We start from the raw sequence: 19,874 nt of genomic DNA on the forward strand, positions 1-19,874 counted from the left end.
ACTCCACAACCCAAAAACGAGTTCGCTCTTTGGATTGTCCGAAGCAATTATCACCTGTCGCAACAGATTTTTCACAATTTAAAGTAAAAAATAATAATTTGGACCAGCTAATCATGCTATACATAGAACGGCGCATAGTTCATCCGCATCAGTGAGAAATAAACACATACTAAGTGAGAATAAGCGTGGGAAAAGGATCCCATTTATTCACATCTAAATTTATTAGTCCCTCCAGTTAACATCCGTGAGGAAAACAAGAGAACAAAGCTAATTTACAGCTAGACCGTCTCTCCCAACACCGTTCTCGCCATGCTGTGTAGGTGGCAAGCTTGCACAGTACATAGTTCGATCACTCAACTTAGAATAGTAAGGGTGGGGGTGGTGTGGCGAAAAACAGCTGAATAAACCTTTTTCCCGTACCTTTACGACGTATTATGGATTTATGTAAGCCCAGTTAGTTCGAGTCTCAGGCACACTAAACACTTCTGTTTTCGACATTATTGCCTTCTAGCACGTAAGTAGCTGAACATACCAACTGACTACCTGTGAAATTTGACACTCCAATTTGCGCGTCACGATATCGATGGAAACTGGTTTTTCGGTTGGGTGGGAGTCCGCTGAATTAGGTTTCCCCCACGAACTCCTGTTTATCGGTGGTCTACATACATAATGTTGCCACATTTACAGACTGTTCTGATTATACTCAGATTCTGGGGCAGAAATATTGAGATTCTCGAAAGCTCGACTATATCGTAGGGCAATCAATCATAGTTTCAATCAACGACACAATCAGATTGAACGACACTTTTGAACCCTGCAAAGGTTTCAAAAGTGTTGGTAAAACTTAATCCTACTATTTTAAGAATAGATTCATTTTACTACAGAAACTTTAATTTTGTTTCAAATCCTAAGTATTTGACCAGATCAAAGAAAATCGTTTCAAAGTCCCATGAAAAGAGTGTTTCGCTTCTCGCGAATCGGCTCTTGAATTAATAACAAAGAAAACGTCGAAAGTGGAAGACTATCAAAGCCTTATTCTGATGCGCCAAATATTGAATGGCTGGAATTCTCTTCTATTGTTGAACGAACGTGCATTATTTATGGGTGCCCAACAACAGACTGTTCAACATTTGGCAATTTCCACTAATATTTTACTGAGTTTGATTCAGAATATCTTTATATTTTTTGTACAATCTAGAATCTATTTTCGATTGTTCATTAAACGTAACCAAATTATCTCCAACTTGGTGTGCGAAATGATTCTATCAAAATTCGTATGCTTCGAGAACAAAAATATGTACAAAAATATGCCTAAAACGTCTTACCTTTTCAGATAAATTTGATTATGCGACAACACTGCTTGGCAAAAAAACATGTAGGCAGCTACCACCCGCATGCGAGAAGAAGGGAGCTTAATTGGCAAATGTGTGGGACCATGCACAGAGACGAGTGGGAAAATTTCGTCCTCTCCCGCTTTCTTCGTTCTTGCCTTCAGTCTTCCTCCACGCAGCAATTCAAATCTAATTAAAAGCCTTCACACAACTAAGACGTCACATTCCACGATTGCACCTGGCTCTTCCTGTGGCTGAGACTCAAGGACACTTTCTTCCTTTTTCCTTCGACGTAGCACTATCGCACCACCTTCGGTGAGCCGCGATTATCCACTGAGTGGTCTTCCTCCGCTGTAATCACATTTACATACGGTTGATTAATCACTTCCTTTCATGCACTTCCTCCCGATATTCCCTCCTCATCCTAGCAGGCTGGAAATAACATCCAATTTCCCTTCAATTCACATCATCGCAGCAGCCATAGCAATTTCTCGTTGGTCCTTTTCTTCTCGGGCACAGCAGCTGAAGGAAATATTCCATCCAACTAAACCGATGATGATCAACAAAGCGAAAATTCCTACAACTCTGTTCTTTCACTTTGATTGGCAATCACCGCCCAGGGAGATGGCCACCACCGCACCGTCACCACGCACGTCACAGATATTATGCCCTTCCTGCCTGCTGCTACGGCTGTAATGCAATACAGGAGAAGATTTGCACTTCAAAGAGGCAGCAGCGCACTGCTCCTTAGTGCGTTTTTCACCCGTGGCGGTCACTGGCTCCCCCAGACTTGGGCACCTATTCACTGGCAGCCCCCCCAGCTCTTGTTACACTCCACACACAAAGTGTTCACTGGCACTGATAGGTTAATGCCAGTTGTTGCTCACTGCTGTATCGTCACTAGCGCAGTGCTTCTCCGCGATTTGCTTGATATCCTCACCGAGTCCCGAGTACGACTGACGGGATGGAAAACTCGGTTTCCCCTTGGCTGGTAGGAAACTCCACAGACGTGTGAGCTCGCTAGTGAGTTTCCACACGAGCGGCCTTCCTTCTCCTGATGGGACGGTTCTCATGAGAGAAGACGAACAACGATAAATGCGAACACGATAGTGCGGTGCGTTTGTTGGCATACAAATGCGATATATCTAGAATGCTAATGCTGTTATATTGCTGGTAAGACGAGGTGCAACGACCATTCGATTGTTATCCGTTATAATGTTGCAGAGTCTGATAGGGTGGATCTGGTCCGCCTTATCCGTTCGTGTACAGAATTAGTTACTTTATGATATGGACCGTTAAAATTCATACCAAGGTAATAAAACATTTTGGGTAATGATGTAATGAGGCGAGAGGCTAAATAACTTTCCAAGCTAAAGTGTGTTAAATATTGCACAGAGAAGGAATCTATAAAAGGTAGTGTAATCTGGACAGTAACAATCTCAAGATAGTCATTTAAGAAATGTTCTCACAAATGAATCAAAAAAGAAAGAAGATCGAAGTGCGCTGTTATTTGTCTATCATTGTAGATACATATATGCGTAACAATGTTTGAAGCAAATCAACATACCTTGTATATGACAAACTCTGTATTCGTGAAAAAAAGAGAAACAGATAAAAATAAATATCAAACGAGTTCAGTTTTTTTAAAAGAAAGTTTTCCGCGTTTTTATCTCGTTTCGCGTCGGATTTACCGTCCCAACTCCGAAATTGGTATAGCTGATTCAACAGGTTGTGGACCCGCACGAGTATGGCTGAGGAAAACAGTGAGAAGACCGGAATTAAACAGTTTTCCGGAGCTGGGTATGCTGAGTGGAGCTACCGAATGGAAGTTTTCCTAGACGAGAAAGAGCTACTCGATCATGTGAAGGAGGAAGAGCCAGAGGATCCGGAGGATGATGATTGGAAGCGGAATGATAAGAAAGCAAAAGGCTTGATCATACGATGTATACATGATGACCTTCTGGACATGACTCGCGACTGCAATACGGCATATGAGGTATGGAATGTCTTGAAGAGCACCTTTAATCGGTCGAGTGTCGCCAAACGTTTATTACTGGAAACTGAGCTGCATAACCTCAAACCTAATGACGAAGAAACATTGCGATCGTTCTTTATGCGCTTCGACAAAAGTATTCGGCAGTTGCGTGATGTTGGGAAACAGTTCGACGAAATCGATAAGGTGGTACGATTGTTGATGCTGATGCCCGAGCAATATCGACCTGTGGTTGCTGCATTACAAACGATGGATGAGAAGGAATTAAACTTGACGAAGGTGAAATCGATCCTGCTGGAAGAGGAACTTCGAATAAATGGCAAGTCGTCGGACGACGTGTTGTCCGAAACGTTTTCATCGGCAATGACCATACAAGGGCGAAAGCAGAAGCAATTCAAACCGAGGCGTAGGTGTTATATCTGTGGATCTGAGCAGCATCTGCAGGCGGCATGCCCGAAAAAAATGAACGACGGCACAGACGGTACAGCGGCAGCTGTCAAGAGTGAGGAAAAGGTATTCGCTATGGCAGTTCATGAATGCAATGCACCCTCAAACTCTGCACAGGTAAATGAAATATGGTTCATTCTTGACTCGGGGTGCTCGGAACACTTGGTAAATGATGTCTCTGTACTATCGGGTGTGGCGAAGCTAAAATCACCATTTCAAATTGCCATAGCTATGGATGGTGTTAAAATGTGTGGGACAATGGGTGGACACATATCTGGACACATCATAGCAGATGGAGAGGAGGATGTGAAAGTGATTTTACATGATGTGATCTACGTTCCCGAGTGCAGAGATAATTTGATGTCGGTTAAAAAGCTAGTAGAGCGCGGCAACAAAGTGGTATTCGACCGGCGAGGTGCGAGCATTTTGAAAGACGGAAAGGTATTTGCACGAGCGGTTGTAAAAAATGGCATTTACTGGCTCAGAATTGTGGGACAACGGGAACTGTCTGCGAAAGCGACTGTGGCTGAAGTAGGCGTTAATTCCATATGGCACCAACGGTTGGGGCATCTCAACATGAAGAGCGTTTGTACGTTGGTTGGAAAAGACATGGTCAGTGGGATTGGTGATAGACTGTCTGAGAAGCTGGATTTTTGTGAGGATTGTGCACGGGCCAAGCAGACGAAGGCTCACATCGACGGTACGAGAACGAGAGCAACGAAGCCGCTTGAGTTAGTGCACAGTGACGTGTGCGGTCCTATAACTCCCACCACATACGACGGTTATAACTATTTCATCACGTTTTTGGATGATTGGACACACATGGTTGTTGTATACCTGATGAAGACCAAGGATGAAGCAGTATCGAAATTCGTGCAATTCCACGCAATGGCAACGACGCATTTTGGAATCAAGCTGAAGCGATTACGATGCGACAACGGCGGTGAGTACCGCAGTAAGGATATGAAGGTGTTCTGTGTTACTGAGGGGATCGCGTTGGAGTTCGTGCCGCCCTACACGCCAGAGTTAAACGGAGTGGCAGAACGAGTTAATCGTACCCTTTGCGAAAAAGCTCGTGCGATGTTAATTGGCGCCGAGGTAGATAAAAAGCTTTGGGGTGAAGCACTTAATACCGCTGTTTACCTTACCAACCGAAGCCCGACTAGAGCCGTGCAGGGAAAGACACCATATGAATTGTGGTTCTCAAGAAAACCAGATCTCTCGAATCTACGGATTTTCGGTTGTCAAGCGTTTGCAACAGTACCGAAGGAACGCAGGAAGAAGTTAGACGATCGCGCAGTGGAATGTGTTTTCTTAGGCTATGGAGTAAATTGCTGGCGCCTGTGGGACGTCGCTAGGCAGAAAATTGTCTGTTCACGGAGTGTGAAGTTCAATGAACTAAAAAAATGTTTTTCCAATGAGGATGCGCAAAACGATGGGACGCTTGTTGTTGACGTGAGTGACATTCAGATGGAAAAATCGACAGAAAACAATCCACATGAAACGGAGGAATTCCTGTCTGTTGGGAGTATACCCGACGATATCGATGTGAACTTTGTGGAGAACGAACATTCATTGCTGCAGCCAGAAGTTCGTCAGAGACCGGATCGGAATCGTCGACAACCAACCTGGATGACAAACGGGGAGTACGACCTATCTGCAAATACTGCGATGGCGCTTGAATGTTTTTTGTCGTATGCTCCGGAATCATACCAAGATGTTCGTGGTCGAGAAGACGAGGCACAGTGGATGCAAGCTATTGAAAACGAGATGGAAGCGTTGAAGATTAACGGAACATGGGTCATAGTGAGGAATCCAGGAAACGTGAAAATCATTAGTTCTAAATGGGTTTTTAAATGCAAGGATACAGATGATGGAAAATCGAAACAGTTCAAAGCAAGATTGGTGGCTCGCGGATTTATACAGAAGCGTGGGGTCGATTTTTTAGAGTCATATGCACCGGTGGCGCGTCTTGCTACCATACGATTTGTACTGGCTCTTGGTGTGCAGAACAACTACCACTTCCGACATCTTGATGTTAAAACTGCTTTTCTCAATGGGGTGCTTCAGGAAGCAGTCTACATGTACCCACCAGATGGAATGATGTTGAAGCCTGGATACGTTCTGAAATTACAACGCTCACTGTATGGATTAAAACAAAGTCCGAAATGTTGGAACGATACGTTTCATGAGTACATCGTTAGTTTGGGCTTTCAACAGTCCACGGCAGATGTATGTTTGTATTACAAAGTCTGTGGAGACACTGTTGTGTATTTGGTGATATATGTAGACGACATGTTGCTGTGTGGCAGTAGTATTCAGGTAATTGATGAGATTCGAGATAGTCTGGCAAGTGAATTCAGGATGACAGATCTCGGAGTACCATCAACCTTCATGGGACTTCGTATTCAAACGTGTCCAGAAAAGGGTACATTGCAGATTCATCAAGGAGCGTATACTAAACGTTTGTTGGAAAAATTTGAAATGACAGGATGTAACGCCACTGGAACACCCATGGAGCAGAACTTGAAGCTGAAGACGGGCGCGGTAAAAGACAAAGTGGGAGAACCGTATCGCGAACTCATTGGCAGCTTAATGTACCTGATGTCAGGTACCCGGCCGGATATATGCTTTGCTTTGACGTATCTGGCTCGATTTCAAGAGAACCCGACGGCTGAACATTGGGTGTGTCTGAAGCGAGTTCTGCGTTACCTTAGCGGTACAATTAATTTCGGACTGGTGTACAGCAAGAATGAAAGCGCACCCGCTCTTTGCTGTTACGTTGACGCCGATTGGGCTAACGACTTAGTGGATCGAAAATCAACTACAGGATTTTGCATTAAAGTGTACGGAAACATTGTACAGTGGTGTAGCCGAAAACAAGGTATTGTGGCACTTTCCAGCTGCGAAGCAGAATACGTAGCAGCCTGTGATGCCACCAAGGAGATTTTATGGCTACTGAAGGCCATGAATGATCTGCAACTCCATGTTCAGCTTCCTGTGACGATGTTTGAGGATAACTTTGGGTGTATAAGTGTTTCAGAAAACCCTGAGACGCGAAGATCAAAGCATTATGATGTTCGTTACCACTTTCTTCGGGAGAAGGTTAAGGAGAAGGTTGTAAGGCTGGAACGAGTTCCATCGGTTGATCAAGTGGCGGATACGCTCACCAAAGCATTGGGAAAGGTCTTGTTTGTACGCCATCGAGAGGGCTTAGGAGTAGTTGATTTGAGAGGAGGTGTAGATACATATATGCGTCACAATGTTTGAAGCAAATCAACATACCTTGTATATGACAAACTTTGTATTCGTGAAAAAAAGAGAAACAGATAAAAATAAATATCAAACGAGTTCAGTTTTTTTAAAAGAAAGTTTTCCGCGTTTTTATCTCGTTTCGCGTCGGATTTACCGTCCCAACTCCGAAATTGGTATAGCTGATTCAACAATCATTGCTCTTCAAAGAAACCCATGGTGACGATGCCTTCCGACGTCGCTGTATTTGGATTCACATGTTCTCAAGCTCAATCAGGAAAATTATAGATTTTAGGCAAGAAGGATCGTAGCAATCTGCGGGTGCGGTTGGCTTTATTTATTTTTTTCTGTCACGTTTTTTTTTATTTTCCAGAATTTTTATAAAAAAGGTGATTATACAACAATGCCACGAATCGGCCATCCTGGAAATCACGTGCTTTTCCAGTGTTTTTTAAGCACTATAGTTAAAAGAACCATAACGTGAATGTTGGTGAAACAATGGTAGAACATATGCGGGTGAACATGAGAACATTTTGATCCCGCGACCCCAGTACGCTAGACAGGTGCTTTCCTTACTAAGCTACGAAGGACCTCCGTCGTCCTCCGCAGCTTAGCGAGTACTGATGAAATCAAACTACCAGCACCGGGCACATAGCCGAACTCTCTATTTTCAGAACTAACTCTCTAATGTATTGTTTGTACAATGCCAACCACACATTTCGCGGCTGGGGACATCATGGAAGTCGTGGTTAATTCGGTAGACCATTTAATTCCAACACCAGGACCATTTTTTAGATCCTACAGCATCTCGTTCGACAGGATCTGAGACGCCAATAAAACCAAATACAATACGCGACTGGGGATATCATGGAAGTCGTGGTTGATTCGACAGACCATTTGATAAAAACTTCAGGACAATTTGGAGATCTTACAGCATCTCATATGTCTGGATTTAAGACACAAATAAAGCTTACCTTAGTTTTGACTTACTACACATATCTATGGTTGCTACTCCGTGATTGACCAGAATCAATGAAATTGCACAAAGAATCAACTGAATGATTGACTGTGGTCAGAGCCGTAGCGTGGACTCCCAGCGCCCTTGGCGAAACCGTTAGTGGGCGCCCCTTACTTTCATGCATGTTCAAAACAAATGGCATGATAGGAGCTGTTTTTCTTTCATTATCAACATTTTTTGCTTGGTGGATTCAATAAATGTTTGCTTTATGAATTCCTTAAGTCTCTATAACTTAAAATAAAAACACAAATAAAAAAAACTAGATCCAGTAGTGCGTGTGTTACCGACACAAAATCCAGACTTCCTTGTTGTGTCACGCACTAGTGGATCTAGCTAGGCCAATAAAATCCATCTCAATTGTGCCGATCAGTGGTTGGATCACTTTCGGACGTAGTCGCAACAAGAAGAACCCTACTTTGGAGTGGATTGAAAGACCTTCGGAATCGCCTTTAGACCTTGATCGGTGGTTTGAAAGAACTACTCTACTGGCCTTACAGTGTTAGGATAGGATATTTTTCGACTGGATAAGATGTAATACTCGGAAGTTGGCTTTCTCAGTCTAAAGAATGAGGACGATATTCTTCTTACGTGCCCGACGTTTCGGCCGATGAGTTGTAGCCTTTTTGAAGGTTAGTATAGTCTGTCGTCTATCGTAAAGAATTGTAAACCACATTCAATCAGTGGTGGAGAGGGTGCTTTCATGCTCAATTTCTGTGAAATTTTGAAAAGTAATTTAAAGATTGGGTTTCTTTTCTAACATACAACAGCTGCAACGTCGGACAAGTAAAAAACATCGTACTGATTCTTCAGACTGAAATAGCTAATTTAACTTGGAGAGAATTAGTGTAAGATAAGAATAGCGATTTGACCAAGTCGTATAAAAAAAGACAACTTCGGGCCTATTCGAATCAAAATATATCAATTCCTAGAGTGGGCCTATCGGTAGTTTGGTGGCATTGGTTGAATTGGTTAGGCCAATAAATTTTCACCCTTATACAATTGTCTGTTTAAATGAATCGAAAATTTCACAGGATGAAATGCGATCGTTATGGTCCGAATTTTTTTCAAATTAAAACAAACTCCCTATCACTACATCCGAGTATCTATTACTTGGAAACGGCTTAGATTTCTTAATCACGAACAAAAATTATACGCGTTTTTTAAAGTCTGCTCTATGTTTTGCCTTTGGTATGTTGAAGTCCTCATCTAGGGCTTCTTCCCCAGAAACTTGTTCCAATCTTCTTTTAATTTATATTTCCATCAAGTAAATCATAAAAAGTAGTCAGTGAAGATGCTCCCTGATCCTACGTTCTGTTACCTGTATCAATTCTTGACGGAAAAACTCCTTTCGAAAATAAGTCAAACGGTTGATTGCGGATGTAGTCCTTGAGGGAAATGTCTGTTAAAAGCTTGAATCTGAAACACTTTGAACCGATAAATTAGAGAAATTATCAAGGTTTTTTTATACGGTTTGATTTTATCCGATTGAGACCCTCAGCATCAATAAAACAATGAATTACCCTCACCAAACAAATTACAAACAAATCAAAGAAAATTCAAGTGGTATCCATCCAACCGCGTAAAAAAAACCTTGATGAGATTTGTCATCATTTCCTATAGTTCAATTCGGGATTTCGGCGCCCCCTAAAGGCCTGGCGCCCTTGGCGGGGGCCAACCTGGCCAAGCACACGCTACGGCGCTGACTGTGGTAGTTCAAGCATTCTCAGTGTGCGAGTTTCAGTGACTCAAATATTCAATAACGGCGCCAGCCACGCCTTTGTAGTCAGTTGAAAAAAAGGGATGGATTATCAGTAGATGATTTTTGCTATTTGAAGACCGTGTTTATCAGTTAGGCAGCCAAATTGTGTACCAAGTATCCGGCGGTACCAAGATCGACACAGGCGCATGGATCAAGAAAGCAAAGGCTGCCTTTGCGAGTTTAACAGATATCCGAAAAGTAGATAAGTGAACGCACCAAAATACGAATTTTCAACTCTAACGTGAAATCTGTTATACGCTAGCTAAACATGGTGTGTATCAGTGGAGAACACTCAACGGCTGCAAGTGTTCATCAACAGATGCATGCAGTATATAATTCGGGCATGATGACCTCACAACTGGATCTCAAACAACGAGCTCCATCGTCATTGTCACCAGAGACCCATAGCAACATAAATTCGGTATCAGGAGTGGGGCTGGGTCGGCCACACCTTACGTAGAGACGAACGAAATATGTAAACAAGCATTAGACTGGAACCCAACAGGACATCGCAACAGGGGCAGACCCCGAGGCGCAACACCTCTAATAAAAGAAGTCGACCGAAATCTAACCTGGCAACAGGTTGAAGCAACGTCGCTCAGGATGGAGATCTTCCAAGTTGGCCCTTTGCACCACATGAGGTGTACAGGACCCATAAGTAAGTAAATAAGTTCTTGAAGAAATTAAATTTCGAATACCCGAAAGATTTCCCCTCAGAATTCCCGAAGAATTGTTTTCTGAATTCCACGTGGAATTATCCTCCGAATTTCCGCAGGAATTCGTGTCGTCCGTATCTAATCAGGGGAAAAACTGATTGCTTTGCAAACGTGTTGTAAGCCATGGCCTACTGACGCTCAATTTAAATTATGCCACGTTGGCGCGGTTCCGTATGGCGAGTCATGTGAGACGTAAGAGCGATAAGATAGATATCGGCAATGGATATTATGCATATTACACACTGCCAAACGAGAATTCAAGTACATAACTATAAATCCATGGCACACATTTCCCCTCTTTTCGAAAAAAAAAATTCTGTGCCTTCAAAAAGTTTCACGGTTCAAAAATTATTAAAAAGCAAAATTGATTTCTTTGCGAAATTATGATTTGATTCCATTACACACAGAGATTAATCCAAAATTTAAGTTGAAAAGGATAAGAAAATTGTTTAAATTTTTCCTCTAAACTGTGATGGTTTTCTTTTGTTATTTTTCTTGATTGTTATCAAAATTGTAACGACCCAAGGTCTCTTGAAATTCATTGACCTGCTCCAGAATGATGCGGAGAGTGATAATATGGTCCACACAGAATCTTCCGGCATGTAATCAGGCCTGCTGCCACCAGAGAGTGGCATCGATCTTCTTCTACATCCAGGCTAGGATAACTTTGCATTGAACTTTGAGAACGGTATACAGCAACTTAATGCTTCGCCAGTTATCGCATACAGTTCGGCCACCCTTAACTAAGATACTCTGCATCCAGTCGACATGGAAAGTTACGGTGTCCCAAATATTACGAAATAAACGATGCAGTAGTTGAGCGGATATCCTAGGGTCAGCTATGAGCAACTCGGCTAATATGCGTTCGACCATATTAGGGACTTTATTCGATTTCTTGCTTTCCCGAGTAGACGAAAATAGCTCAATAATATCAAATGTTGATTAAATAGCAAACATGATTCATATAAGAGATAAAAGATCAGACGACAATATCAATATTTAAGGTAACGGAGCGAGGGAAGTTGAAGATCAACTGGTCAGTATGCCCAGTGAGCAAGCTCCAGCCGCCTTCAGTGGGCAGGTGCTATCGGTGCTTAGAGTTGGGGCACAAGTCCTACAACTGTAACGGCCCAGACCGTAGCAACCTATGTCGTCGTTGTGGTGAGTATGGGCACAAGGCGCAGGAATGCGACAAGGCACCAAAGTGCCTCGTCTGCGCCAGCAAAAAGCAAGCCTGTAACCACGTTATGGGTGTATCCTCGTGTCCCATCGGAGAGACAAACAAGAAGAAGCCGTGCAAGTAAAACAGCTGAATCTTCACCACTATGCAACTGCTCGGTCTCGGAGTCGAGGACCGTTGACGCCCTACTGTTCGACCCGTACAACGTCCCCGTCGATAACATTAATTGGGCGGCGGAGGGGTTAAAACAGTTTAACTAGATGATCGGTAAGATATCGTCCGACCTAGTGGGTCGTAAGCCGGTCGTCATAACAGGAGATTTTAACGCTTGGGCAGTGGAGTGGGGCAGTCGCTGCACCAATCGAAGGGGCCAAGCGTTACTAGAGGCGCTAGCGAAGCTCGACGCAATGCTAGTCAATGATGGTTCCGCTAGCACGTTCAAAAGGAATGGGGTCGAGTCATGGATTGACGTAACGTTTGTCATTCCTGGTCTGGCACCAGACTTGGACTGGAGGGTGGATGAGGGCTTCACCCATAGTGATCATCAGGCAATTCGATTTACGATCAACTATGGCGTGCAACATTCGAGGTCCGGGGATCCCTGTCAGGTCCGTGGGTGAAGGACCAATCACTTCGATAGCGAAGTTTTCACCGCGGCCCTGGGACTGGAAGCCAACACAGAAGTAGACCTTTTTTTTTACAAGGGAGAATGCATTTACACACTAACCCAGTACACGTGCATTGTAGTTGCCAAACTACCACACGGAAGTGTACTGGAGTGTCGGACTCGACCATACCGGTAATACCGACTAAACTCCCTTGGGCTCCACCATCGTTTCCCCAGGAACTACCTCGCAGTACTACTTCTGGGGGATGGCAGTACTAAGCGTACTCGCTCATTATCGCTCACACAGGCACTCGTCCCACGCGAGACTGACTTGGGTGCTCGCACACCGTTCACCCCATTTGAGTCTTACTTGGATGCTCTCCCGGGCGCTCCGCTGCCATGCCTCGAGGTGTCAATAGCGGTAACTGCCTGGGCCTACAGATATTACGCTACGACACTCCTGCCTCAGCACGAGCAGATCAATCACACCACTGCCGAAGCAGACCACACGCTACCCTGCCGAAGCAGGGACACTCCCCATGCACCACATGTGCACAACTGTGGGTGTGTGGGTACAACCCACTGCTACCCTGCCGCCGAAGCAGCTTCTCCAAAGACCATTCGCTCCATGTGACCCTTTTTCGGGTTCTCACTCTAACACTCCACTGCAATGCCTCGAGGTGTCGATGGGTACCTCGACTCCTACCTCAGCATGTGCAGTCCATACTCAGACTTCTGCTGCGCTTCGAGGTGACAATAGCGGTGACACGCTATGACACTCCTGCCTCAGCACAACCAGATCACTCACTCCCTGCCGAAGCAGCTCACGCGCTACCCTACCGAAGTAGGGACACTCCCCAACTCACTCTAACACTCCACTGCCATGCCTCGAGGTGTCGATAGCGGTATGTAGGGACCAATCAACGATACTACGCTACGACACTCTTACCTTAGCATGTGCAGTCCATACTCAGACTTCTGCTGCGCTTCGAGGTGACAATAGCGGTGACGCGCTATGACACTCCTGCCTCAGCACAAACAGATCACTCACTCCCTGCCGAAGCAGCTCACGCGCTACCCTACCGAAGTAGGGACACTCCCCTTGCCAATTGGCACTCCCTGGGCTTGTGCTTTTGAAGCGGCACACAGTCGCTTTGATAGAGTCTTATTACGGGCACTTGTGGTTTTTGGGAGGGATTTTAGCAGAGCCCACTGCTAAATCCCACCACGCCCTAGGCAGTTCTCCCTGACTCGCAGACAGCTGGGGAGGGGTCGTCAAGCCTACTGGTGTGGTGCCGAGATTGCGGCCCTTCGATCAACCTGCCTCAAGGCTAGACGAAGGATGCAACGTGTCCGCACCGAGGATGAAAGAGCGGACCGCCGTGAAGCGTTTCGAGCTGCAAAACTGGCATTTAACAAGGCCATCAAGAGCAGTAAGAGAGCGTGTTTCGACAACCTATGCGAAGGAGCCAACGCGAATCCGTGGGGTGACGCCTACAGGATAGTGATGGCCAAGACCAAAGGGAGCTCTTCACCTCCCGAACGGTCCCCGGATAGGTTGGCGAGGATTATCGAGGTACTCTTCCCATCCCGAGCCACAAGTCCCTGGCCTCCTACACCGCAAGGCAATATGGGTGCGGCCGGAATGGTACTTGAACATGTTCAGGCTAGCTATGCAGAAATGCCTTGATGAGTGTAGATTCCCCGAAAGATGGAAAAGCCAGAAATTGGTGCTGTTGCCAAAGGGCGGGAAGACGCCAGGCGACCCATAGGCGTGTAGACCAATCTGTCTTATAGACACGACGGGAAAGTTGCTAGAGAGGATCATCCTCAATAGGCTGACCCCGTATTCAGAGGGTACGGAATGCCGGTCAAGCAATAAATTCGCATGGGTAAGTCCACGTTGGACGCTATTAAGTCAGTGATAAAGACCGCCGGAAAGCGATCTAACAGAAAAGCCGAGGTATTCGATGCTGTGCGTTAGTGACACTTGATGTGAAGAACGCATTCAACAGCGCAAGCTGGGATGCCATCGCGCTCTCATTACACCAGTTTAGCCTGCCGGTGGGCCTGTACCGGATTTTGGAACGCTATTTCCAGAACCGTGTACTATTATACGAGACCGATTCCGGTAGGAGAATCGTTTCTATTACCGCCGGAGTTCTCCAAGACCCGGTATTGGAACCTTATGTATGACGGGGTTCTGAAGCTAAAGTTTCCTCATGGTGTTAGCCCGTAGCGGCCTGAGTGAAGGAAAAAAATCAAATCACTGCCATTTCGTCGTTTTTTATCGTATTGACCTGGTTCTATCACTGTTCTCCTCGTACAGATCCCAGAATTCCGAATACATGTTGGGACTTGTGATGTGGAGTTATTCCGGTGGGTCACTGGGTCAGATGCAGTAAATTTGACCACAACTTCCTTTTTTGGCTCTATAAGTCCAACAAAATGTTGCTTTTTTAGTCTCAATTCATATCATTTCGGTAGATTTGTATGTAGGGATTATGTCAGAACCACAAATCATGATGACACCTGTTCCAGAAATGGCCAACAACGGGGTTTCTTTGAACTGACCCTTCGGGAACCGGCCCAAAATGGACAGATCAGTATTTTTGCTCCATACTAGCAATATTGGTATCAAACTTCAGCATTTTGCAAGACGAGTGGAATTATGACATCCAGACCTCGGAACCTCGGAACTGACTCCAGTGGTCAATCCCTGGAGTCAGTTCCGAGGCCCTTGGGGAAGCCTTCGGGGGCACCAAAATCGGCCAATTTCAAAGTATTACAAACTGTTGTGGTCACACACACAAGTGTCAACATGTATTCTATATTCTGGAATCTGTACGAGTAGAACAGTAATAAAACCAGACCACTACGACGCAAAATGAAGAAATGGCAGCAATTTGATTTTTTCCTTCACACAGGTCGATACGGATTAAGATCGTCGGCTTCGCCGATGACGTAACCTTGGAGGTCTACGGAGAGCCAATTCCCGAGGTAGAACTTACCGCAGCATACGCGATCAGCACGATGGCCAATTGGATGAGCGCTAGAGGCCTGGAGCTCGCTTAACATAAGACGGAGGTCAACAACCGCAAGTCGGTTCAACAAGCAGTGATTCGCGTGGGTGAAACGCGATCGCATCAAAGCGGAGTTTGAAGCTCCTTTGGGTCATAATAGACGACAAGCTGACCTTCGCCAGCCATGTCGACTATGCGTGCAAGTGAACTTCGACTGCTGTTGCGGTATTATCGAGGATGATGTCCAACAGTTACAAAGTTGTGTGCCAGTAGACGTAGGCTATTGGCAGACGTTGCCGTATTTATTCTTAGGTACGGCGGCCCGCCCTGGACGAGAGTTCTGGGGGTAACCAGGGGTGGCATTGCGCATCTCGACTCGAAATGAGCAAACCATGCAAATTGTCATACGAAAAAGCTATCGAAAGGAGATGCACAATGAGGCCCCAGTTACCTGTGGAAGCTGGAGAGCACGTACCGCTTGATGTGTCTTAGAGTGATATCTGCCTACCGCACGATATGACACGATGCAGCCTGCGTGATAGCGAGCATGATGCCAGTCGGCCTGGTCATCCGGGTAGACGAGGAGTGTTTTGAGCTACGTGGCACTAAAGAAAAAAAAAATCTGTCGGTATTCCATACAATTATTCAGCAGGATTTTTTCGTTAAAATTTCGTAGAAATTAAAAATTTCCCTTCCGAAATATTTTTTAATTTTTTTCGTTGAAATCCAAAAGAATTTCAGTGGGAATAATATATCAGATATTTTTTTAATGAATTTTCCACACTTTTCCCGGGAAAATATGTCTGAAAAAAATCCTCGATAGATTCTGAAAAATGTTTTCACGCCATCTAAAAAAGCTTTCGGTGCCGAAAACGCCGCCATTACCGAGCACCATAACGACAAACAACGCCGCTGTGGTTTTTGGACGTCTAATAAGGTAAACGACATTTGCGGATCCTACGTAGTCTATAGACTTATGATTGACTACGTACGGCTTTTTATGGGATGCACAGGATACTCTGACCTTAATTTGAATTGAGAAAGAAGAAACTTACTTTTCTGTATCCGGTAACAAAATTGATCCAATGCATTTTTTGCAGATCTTTCCAACTTACCTAGAAAAGAGAAAATGGATCTTATTAGATTTCCAAACATACATTAAAATTTTGAAATCAGCCCTGAAGCATTTATTCTTGTTAAAAAGGCAATCTGGAAAAAAAATCTAAAGTGATTGTTAAGGTACTTCATAATGAATTCTGGCAGAATCCCTTGAAAGAACTCCTGATAAGAAAGGGGGAATTACAAAAAAAAAATGGTAACTTATTCTGAAATGAAAAATATTAGTAAAGAACAAGGATGTTATCGATCATTTAGTAATCTGCCTTCGATCATTTAGTAGTTTGTCTATAACTCATTCTAGAGGCTAAATTTCAAAATGTGTTGTATGGTGGACTGCTAGTGCATAGGTTTATCTACAACTCTACCTAACAGTTCGTTGTTTGAATTTCTCTACTAACGGAGCTATAGCGCTAGTAGCAGTAACTTAGACTAAATGATTGCATATTTTGTTATCATTTAGTATAAGTACAGCAACTAGCACCGTAACTCCTTTAATAGTGGAATTCGAACATCGACCTGTTAAGGAGAGTTGTAGAAAAACCTTCGCACTGAAAGTCCACCATACAACACATTTTGAAATTTAGCCTCTGGAATGAGTTATTGACAAACTACTAAATGATCGAAGGCAGATTACTAAATGATCGATAACATCCTTGGTAAAGAATTTGTGATCAACTCGTAGATCACTTTATAAAATTCATAGCTATTTGCTGGTGGTTAAACTCAAATAATTTCCTGACATAATTACATAGATACATAGATACATTAAGCTTTTGAATTTATTCTAGAGAAAATTCTGTGGGCCGAATAATTATCGAAATAAAAATATTCAACGAGTTCATCCACGTCCTTCAATACTCAACTAAATGTCCGCAAAACTCGCCCGAGTGTTGTCTGTTGTCCGGAAAGAAACTTTCACAGTCTGAGTTATAGACAAGTTCCAGGAATATTGACATTTTTTTGCATTTCTAGATATCTGCAGATACTAAGCATTTTTTTTTTTAAATCAAGTGATTTTGCTGGAATGCGGTTGAGCCATAAACGTATCGGACAGGAATTAGGGTGGTGAGCAATTGGAACTTCGCCCTATAGCAAAATTGGCGGCCACATAAATTCATTGTAACCGTTTCAACTCTAGCGATGAGAGAATGAGCACCAGTAAAATTCGCCTCTCATATTACCAGTGAGTGCGCACTCAGCACTCATTTTCCCACCCACCCGATGAGAGAAGAAAAACTAAAATTTGAACTCACTGACTGGTTGTAAAATTATCTATGTTTTGGTCGGCCTGCCAGACCACCCCATGCGGTTTACTGACACCCAAGCAAAGCATCGACATCCGCTTTGAGTGGTCGACCACCCACCGACTTATTCGACGACTGGGTACCACCGACCGACCGACCGACCGTTGTAGCAGAGAGTGGAACAGCGAAAAGCGCGCGGTTTCATGGTTCCTGATTTGTGCTGTGCAGCGCCATTGTCGTCATCATCATGATCATCGTCAGTCATTATCCGCTTGGTAGTTGCCTTGCCGTCAGTAGTTTCGCACAACCCACCCTTCCTTGGGGGGTGTGTGCGCGCTTCCTTCATAACTCAAAGAAGCGTCATGCCATGCCAATCAGAGGGATGATGATGGATTGGTGAACGAATACGGTCGGTGCGGAAGGATGCGTTTGGAGAAAGTGGAAAAGGGGAGCCGTCCGGGAGTTGATGACGTCAATCGGGAAATAAAACCCTCACTCAGCGTGTGCGGGGAGAAGAAAAACATAAATTTCCATGGGATTGCGAACTTTTGGCATTGGATTTGTTTGGGTTTTGTTTGTTATTGCACTTCCAGTAGAGAAAGCAGATACTTTGGTTTTTGTCTTTGCTTGTGGTTCGATATCTGTTCGAAGGATGGGCATCCTATTTGTAGCTGGGAATTAACATATTCAATATAAATAAACAAATTAACTGCATCATCCGGGGTTTCTCATTGCGGTAAGTACTAGCTTGTGAAGTAACTGATCGACCTTGACGTCTCCGGAACGATACAGCTTATTCGAATCGCTGTTGTGTACACAGTGGTGAAATGCTAATTTGTAATGAATTTGAATTTGCAAATGGGAATACATTTTTTAATCAATTTCAAATCCAGCACCATTTGGGGTGTATTTTATTTCAATATTTCGAAAGAGCAGAAACCGCAGCGCAGCGACGACTTATAGAAATTATTTTGTCGGTTAATTTTTGGTTAACTAGGGTAATGGTACCAATAGTGGAGGTATTAGTAGATCCACAAAAGAAAATATATTTTAAAAATTGATAATTATGGGAAATTTACAGCTTTAATATCTTAGTCAATAGATAAACTAATAAATTTGCTAACAAAAATTAGATAGATGTCATTTAACATCAACAATTACCAAATATTGCTTGCACCACCATGGGTACACTGTTCCTTTAGTGGCGGTAAAAATTAATGTTGGTTCCCATAGTGGTGCTATCCATTGGTTTGTTATGAGACTCGCCACTATTGGTACAGTTGCACCACTATAGGTGCAAGGGAGTCAATTTTGTTAAGGAAAATAATTGTTTTCAATAGTTTTTCAAGTGAAATCTTAAGGCAAGTTGCATTTAACAGGATATTCAAAGCACGACGCATCAACTGAAACCATCGTAAAGTGTATAAATATGATAAATCTCATTAAAACCCCACTACCTCCACTATTGGTGCTACCTCCACTAAGGATACGGTTACCGTAGTTATTGGGGCCACTCTATTTGTTACGATGGCTTACTTACTTACTTACGGATCCTGTACACCTCCGGTGGTGCAAAGGGCCGACTTGAAAGATCGCCATCCTGAGCGTTGCCCGGCTATCGCTTTAACCTGTTGCCAGGTTAGATTTCGGTCGACTTCTTTTATTTCTTTATTGAGGCTTCGCCGCCATGAGCCTCTGGGTCTGCCTCTGCTGCGATGTTCCGCTGGGTTTCAGTCTAATGCTTGTTTACAGATTTCGTTTCCGCCCCTACGTAGAGTGTGGCCGACCCAGCCCCACTTCCGATCCCGAATTTCTGTTGCTATCGGCCTCTGGTGACAACGACGATGGAGCTCGTTGTTTGAGATCCAGTTGTGGGGCCACCAGGCCCGAATTATATACCGCAGGCATCTGTTAATGAACACCTGCAGCCGTTGAGTGTTCTCCACTGATACACACCATGTTTCGCTAGCGTATAACAGCACAGATTTCACGTTAGATTTGAAAATTCGTATTTTGGTGCGTTCACTTATCTGCCTGTTTTTCCAGATATTTCTTAAACTCGCAAAGGCAGCCCTTGCTTTCTTGATCCGTGCGCCTATGTCGATCTTGGTACCACCGTCTGACGCCATTTGGCTACCAAGATATTGGAAGCTTTCAACATTCTCCACTGGTTGCCCGGCTACTG

At 44.0% G+C, this 19,874-nt stretch overlaps 1 protein-coding gene across 3 annotated transcripts in view; it reads right to left on the reverse strand.

Annotated features, from left to right (window-relative positions):
* LOC134207740 (protein retinal degeneration B) overlaps window positions 1-19,874 on the reverse strand; it is a 264,455-nt gene that overhangs the window by 138,890 nt on the left and 105,691 nt on the right. For 2 of the 3 annotated variants that reach the window (XM_062683600.1, XM_062683602.1), the window contains exon 1: window positions 1,326-2,289. The exons of the other annotated variant lie outside the window; for it this stretch is intronic. The gene's annotated coding sequence lies outside the window, so the exon portion shown is untranslated. Of the gene's footprint in view, window positions 1-1,325; window positions 2,290-19,874 lie in introns of those variants that run through there. 3 annotated transcript variants of the gene reach the window in all.

This window comes from Armigeres subalbatus, chromosome 1, assembly GCF_024139115.2.
Source record: "Armigeres subalbatus isolate Guangzhou_Male chromosome 1, GZ_Asu_2, whole genome shotgun sequence".
Lineage (NCBI taxonomy): Eukaryota > Metazoa > Arthropoda > Insecta > Diptera > Culicidae > Armigeres > Armigeres subalbatus.